The sequence below is a fragment of the Vulpes lagopus genome, chromosome 13, assembly GCF_018345385.1.
Source record: "Vulpes lagopus strain Blue_001 chromosome 13, ASM1834538v1, whole genome shotgun sequence".
Classification (NCBI taxonomy): Eukaryota; Metazoa; Chordata; class Mammalia; order Carnivora; family Canidae; genus Vulpes; species Vulpes lagopus.
The window spans coordinates 34,118,231-34,125,174 of NC_054836.1; the positions used below are offsets into that span (position 1 = coordinate 34,118,231).

The 6,944-nt window shown below is 37.2% G+C and overlaps 1 pseudogene; it reads left to right on the top strand.

The window, feature by feature from the left end:
• Positions 1 to 3,640: 3,640 nt before the first annotated feature.
• On the top strand, positions 3,641 to 3,740 carry LOC121475179 (annotated as a pseudogene).
• Positions 3,741 to 6,944: the final 3,204 nt, after the last annotated feature.

Below are 6,944 nucleotides of genomic sequence, written 5' to 3' on the forward strand. Positions count from 1 at the left end.
TATTTATTTATTTATTTATTCATGAGAGAGAGAGAGAGAGAGAGAGAGGTTCCATGCAGGGAGCCTGATGTAGGACTCGATCCCTGGACTCCAGGATCACACCCTGGGCTGAAGACGGATAAAATGCTGAGCCACCTGGGCTGTCCGAATACCCTACTCTTTAATGTCTGGTTCCCAAAATAGAAAAAAAAAAAAAGAGGTAAATTGTGTGTGTTAACGGGGAGGAGGTGCCAGCCCTTTAAATCTCCTGGAAGTCACTTCAGCTGAAAGGGGGGGGGGGCTTCCAAAGATAAGCAGAGGTGTAGCATCAATAGCTACCCAATTCTGTGTCTGCATATCCATGATCAGAAGCAACAATCAGCAATCAAGAGAACAGGTCCCTGATACGTGGAGGACAGTGTCTTTACTGTCACTCTGGTTGCTGCAAACTGTGTGTAAGATGATTTAGGAACAAATGCACAGCTGTCTGCCATCGGCTGAAGAGTAGGTATGGGAAGATGATTAGTGCTGAAACTGGCTGAAATTAGGCATAAATTAATGCCCAAGCTTTTCTCTGAAAGTAGCAAGCCCTCGGTAGGCTCCGGAGATACAAAATAGTTATATTAGACACATTCTGCCAGTGTACCTATTTTATGAGTGAGAAGATGGATTCATAATGCTTCCTACTGTACCATCTTCTCAGAATCCTCTCATGCCCAGATAGGCCTTGTTAAGAGTCATCATTAGCTTTCTGTCCTTGCAATAAATACAGTGACTCATTGGAATAAGAATATAACTTTCATAAAATACTTTCTAAATTGAAGATGAAAGATGATGCTAGGACCATTGTCCTACTGTTTCCTCAATACATTTGTACAATTTTGAGTCTTTTTTTCAGTGTTTCCAAACTATACTCTAATACATATGCTGAAAAATTGATATTGAAAATTTTTAATAATTTTCATTTTCAGCTTTCCTTCTTAGGATTATTCATTCCACTTAGTGAAACCCTGTCTCAAATACAATAGGAGTATGCTTCCCTTATGGATTCTATGAAATGTCTATTGACAGGAATGATTTTCCTTGCCTAGAAATATTGCCTGTAGTAACCAAAGTATTTGCTCTCACAGTCCCAACTTAGATATCAAGGAAAAGCAAGAAGTAAAAAGCAAGAAGAAGAAGTAAATACCATGTGAGTCATTTCTGAAAAAAAAAAAAGATAAGTCCACATAATTTTTTTTAAAAGAACCACAATCTATTAGGTAAGAATGAGATCTTACCTTATCATACCTGCAAAAAGTAATATAAATTCCCAGATGTAGTTTCTGAGGTTTGAAGTATGAAGTATGAGCATACATGCCCAGTGAAGTTCTGGTGTAAGGTATGAAAATTCACTCTGACCTAAGGAATTTTGTCCCTTTGTTTATGATTATGAACAATAGTGGGACTGCAACAGGGGATTCTCCTTTCCCTTTGGGAAATCCCTACTTCTTCCCTCTTAGAACTGAAAGGGACTAACTCTGAGTTACGAGGCTACTGGGGAATTTTAGCTAGCTCCTGTGGAGAAACAGATGGAAATAAGCATTCCTCAACAATCCCATTGATCAACCACAGGTTTCTCAAAAGCATCTCTCAGATTCCTATAGATCTCACTGAGGGAGAAGTGGGCAAAATGGAATCACTACATTTAGTCACTATACTGACTGCCACTAACTATAACAACTATTCTTTCCTCCTGAAGCCTGGACCTATTTGGCACATGCTAGAGGGTAAGAAGCAACAGGAGGGCTTAATGATCACCAATGACTTCCTGGCAAGATGCTTCAGTTCAGTACCAGTAGGGATATCTATGAAATCAGATTTCTGAAAACTTGGGTCTCTGCCACTATCAAAATTATTTAAGACCAAATTTCCACTAATTACATGGTATTCTATCTACATCACTTCTGGTTAATTCACAACTTCCTATGTCACTAAGCATCTTGTCACTATAGATCAAGCTCATTAGTCCTAGTGTCCCACCTTCCCTCTGGTCCTTTCCCTCCAAATGCTGCCACTTCTGGTGTTAGGGGCCTTTAGAATCCATTCTCAAAACAACCAATCAAATTCAAATTCTCTACATCCTTGAATCTTTAAACTCTCTCAGGGCGTATCCTCTATGCTCTCTTTTACCAGAAATCTAACTTTGATGGCAAATCAGTTCTTCTCATGTTGACTTCTCTAATATGGGCTGCACATTCTCCCATAAGTCACCATGAACATCTCAGCCCTGGAGGCAGGGATGGCATCTTTCTGGCTTTCTACTGCCACTTCCTATTTATTGCACATTTATTTTCATTTAAGAAGCTTCTTTTAATCTCATAATGTTTGGCTTTACATCCATTTACCTGAACCTGCTGCTCTCATCTTCTAATCTTTAGACATTCTCCAACATTTACTGAGAGCATTGTCATCTGATCCACAGTCTCCATCCATTTTACCCTACATCTGAGCTACTTAATAGACTTTCTCTATTCCAAAGATCTTTGCCTCCACTTCCACAGTGTAATTCCAAAGGCATACCATGGGTCTAATCAACCTCTAGAATTAACTAACCTTCAGAATCTTAAACTTTGACTGCAAACCATTATCCTAACTCCTTTGTCTCATTGAAAAACAAAAAGAGAAGAGAAGATAAAATAGAGGAAGGAGAATAGGAGGGAGAAAGAAAGGAAGAAGAAGTGGGGGGGGGGATTCTAATCACTATTTCTAGCTGCTGCTCCATTTCCTTCTCCTTTCTCTCACAGCCATGTTTCTCAAAAGAATTATCAGCCTTTATTATCTTTAGTCCCTCATTTCACATTCTTTCTTGAGCCTGCTGCTTCTATCCCAACTATTGAAACTATTCTCACTAAAGTTAGCATTGTTTTCCTAATTATTTGATAACTACATCATCTTTAAAATCCTTTCTTTGTTTGGGTTTCTTGACTCTTTTCTAGTTTTTCTCTCATTTCTCTGAGTATTCCTTGTCTATTTAGTTCTCTGTGTATCTCTTAAATATTAGTGGTTCCAAGAGCTCCATCCATGCTTGCTCTCCTTTGTACATTCCTCTTTTCTAAAGCAGCCTCTCCATTGCCATTATTCCTCCCACAGTTGGTGTACAATGAGTGCTCAGCTGACACACATAAACCCCACAACATTTTTCCAAGTTTCAAACAAGATTTTTCCTTTGCCCCAAAAATATCTTCACTTCAATGTGCTACGTATACATCAATATCAACATACTATCTCTCCATTTATTTATGTAGTATGTTATACTACACAAGGAAGAAACAGTTGAGGCTTCTAGACTAAATATCACAGGACTTAAAGCTGTCTTTTCCATTTCTATGGCTGTTTACTCAGAACATTTATCATTTCTCATATAAATTATTAATAATCACCATCTAGATTGTATAGCAAATACCCTTTACATCCTTATATTATATACCCATATTTATTTATACATTTCCTTTCTGATTATTCAAAATACATAATATACAATAATCTTTTTAATCTGAGAAACAAATCTGAAAAAACTGATACTATCTAATATAAAATCTAAGAAGAAAGTCTTTCCTTTTAAACTGAGAATGAATTGCAGTACTGCTTTTATTGTTTAATAAAAATCACATTAATGTGCTTGCTTTAGCAGCATATATACTAAAATTGGAATGATACAGAGATTAGCAAGGCCCTTGTGCAAGAATGACATGTAAATTCATGAAATGTTCCATATTTTACTTAAAACATACACACACACAAACATTTATGCTTGTGACAAGAGCCTCCTTATGTTATTCTAGTAGAAAAAGAAACATCTCAGAAAATTTCATTAGACTATAATTTTAGAAATGACTAAAACATTAGTATAGTTTTTTAGAAACTAAACTCAAATATGTCATAATATTCCTCCATCTAACCAAACTGTAATTCTAACAATAAAAAAGGCATTTCCAGAATAATGGTCAAGGCTATAAGTGAGTAGGTGGTATATGCAGAATATTTCCCATTTTCTCCTTCATATCCATTATCCATTCTTCTCTCTGTTACTTGAGAGGCTCTTTAGACAAAATAAAAGAGAGAGGAAAGTAAAAGATATTGACCTACTTCTCCAAACCCTCCTTATATGATGGGTAATTTTATGTGTCAACTTGGCTGGCCACATGCCTAAATATGTGAGTAAACATGATTCTGGATATTTGTATGAGATGGTTTTTAATTATTTTTTAAAAGATATTATTTATTTATTTGAGAGAGAGAGCACACACACACAAGCAGGAGGGAGGGGTAGAGGGAGAGAGAGAGAAGCAGACTCCCTGCTGAGCAGGAAGCCTGATGCAGGTCTTGATCCCAGAACCCTGGGATCATGACCTGAGCTAAAGGCAGATGCTTAACCAACTGAGCCACCCTGGTACCCGCATGATGATTTTTAGAGGAAATAAACATTTAAATTGTGGACTTCAAGTAAAGCAGATTGTTCTCATAATGTCAATCAGCTGAAGGCCTGAATAGAACAAAATACTGACTTTCCCCAAATAAAAGGTAGTTATGCCAGCAGACAGCCTTCAGACTTGAAATGCAACATAGGCTTTTTCTGGGTCTCCGGTCTACAGACCCACCCTGCAGAATTTTGATTTACTGGCCCCCATAATCTCATGAGCTGATCCTTTAAAATATATCTCTTTGTGTATATATTTACATATAGCAAGAAAAAAAGAAATATGTCTGTATATATAATCCTGCTCTAGCATTAAGTGTCTGAAAGTTGGGCAGCCCCCGTGGCACAGCAGTTAAGCACCGCCTGCAGCCCAGGGCGTGATCCTGGAGACCCTGGATCGAGTCCCACGTCAGGCTCTCTGTATGATGCCTGTTTCTCCCTCTGCCTGTATCTCTGCCTCTCTCTCTCTGTCTCTATGAATAAATAAATAAAATCTTAAAAAAAAAAAAGATTTTATAAAAAAAAAAAAAAAGTGTCTGAAAGTAGCTGCAGCCCTGGTAAAATGACCCCTTCTCCACTTGTCCAGCTCTCACTGGGTCAGTCTATTGTTTCCTTTGTTCCTTGGCCATAAGTGTGGTAATATTTCCCCTGTTACCAGTCTCCAATATCTTACCATCCTTTATTTCTTAACACTGCCCACACTTCTGAAAACATCCTTTCATTAAAGTAGTGGTTGTCAACTCAGGCTGCATTTTAAAATCAGCTTTGGGAAGCTTTGAAAAATCCCAGTGGCCAGGCCACAAACCAGACCAACTAAAAGAGAACCTCTAAGGGCAGGATCCAGGCATCAGTATTTTTTAAAGCTCCCCAAGTGTTTCCAATGTACAGCTAAGGTTAAGAACTATTGCATCAATGTCTCTTATCTGAATCATTTGAGTTGAATTTGGTTTCCAGTCACAACCCAAACCAATATGCTGTCATCATCTAATATCCCCTTTAATAAATTCCTCTCAAAGCTTAAAGAAAAAAATACATTTCTTGAAAACCTATGAGCTTTTATTACCTGTATTTTTCATATAATTCTTTCCTATGCTGCCAAGTATTTTACTTTTTAAGAGTATTTTATTTCTCCCCAAATATGAGGGTTCTTTCATTTGTATCTACTCAAAAACTTGTCTCCCAGCTACCATTCTCAGCCTTTTACTAACCCTCTCTCCTCAATTTCTGACAAAATAATCTTTCTAAAATCTGTCTAATCATGTTGCCTCATGATGCAAATTTAAAATTTCTGTCGATGGAAATCTGTGGACTATATAAGTTGAAACTTCTTGGTTAGGCATTAAAACCTCTTTACACACATCACAATCTGGCATTCTCTTTTTTTAAGTTTTTATTTAAATTCTAGTTAACATATAATGTAATGTTGGTTTCAGGGGTAGAATTTAGTGATTCATCACTTACAGATAACATTCAATGCTCCTCACAACAAGTGTCCTCCTTAATACCCATCACCCATTTATAATCTGGCATACTGAATTCTTACCAACCTCCCCTCATTCTCTGCCTCACCATCCTACATTCTACCAAACTATCATTTGCTCCTTTGACTTCCTTTGACCCTTTATGTCTCCCATTTATATTAACTGAGATCATTTCTCCTGCCTAAAACCTCCTTCTGTTCTTCAGCAGCCTGACCTTTCAGTCCTTCAACACTCAATTCAGATGTTACCTTCTCAGTGAAGACATCTCCAGTCCCTCTCTAATGCTCAACAATGAGTAGCTATTGTTAACTCTCTTGAGGGCTTGTAGAGATTTCCCAAAAGAAAGGAACTGTATACTGGGATTTTAAAAAGAGTGAAGGGGCAAATGACAGGGAGATGGGGAAGAAATGTTCAGATGGCTTACACAGAGCCCAAAGATGAGACAGCATCCACAGCACAAGTGTAATGAACTGTAAATATGTCTGTGTGGATAAACAAAGGAGACTGATGAACAATAAATCTTGTAAGGTGTTTTTGTTTTAATTGTAATAGCAATGTGGTAACTTTACAAACATTCACAAAGTCACAGAGATTAGATTAGAGGAGAAAAAATATTAGAGACAGAGAGGCCACTAGGAGACTGTCACAGAAACCCAGAAGCTCCTCACTGGAGCTAGAGCAGTGGCAGTGAAAAAGAAAGCACATGCCATGTTCTATACTATCTTTATGTATAAAAATTGTGCCTTTGTCACAAAGATCTGTTAAAATTCAGAATAAAAATCCAACACTTCTCACACTCTTTTGATTGATTTAAATATTATATGAAAATGCACATCCTTTTGAACACTAGTCAAATATCTTTGATGATGTATACATAAACAAATAAGTGATAATTGGCTATGGCATTGAAAGTCAATCATTCCTTTCTTTCTTCCAAAAGTCACCCTTTGCAACAGCTTTTTCTCATTCTACTACTATTTTTTTTCTTTCCATTTGATAGCCTTGTTGGTTATTTGAGTATGTCT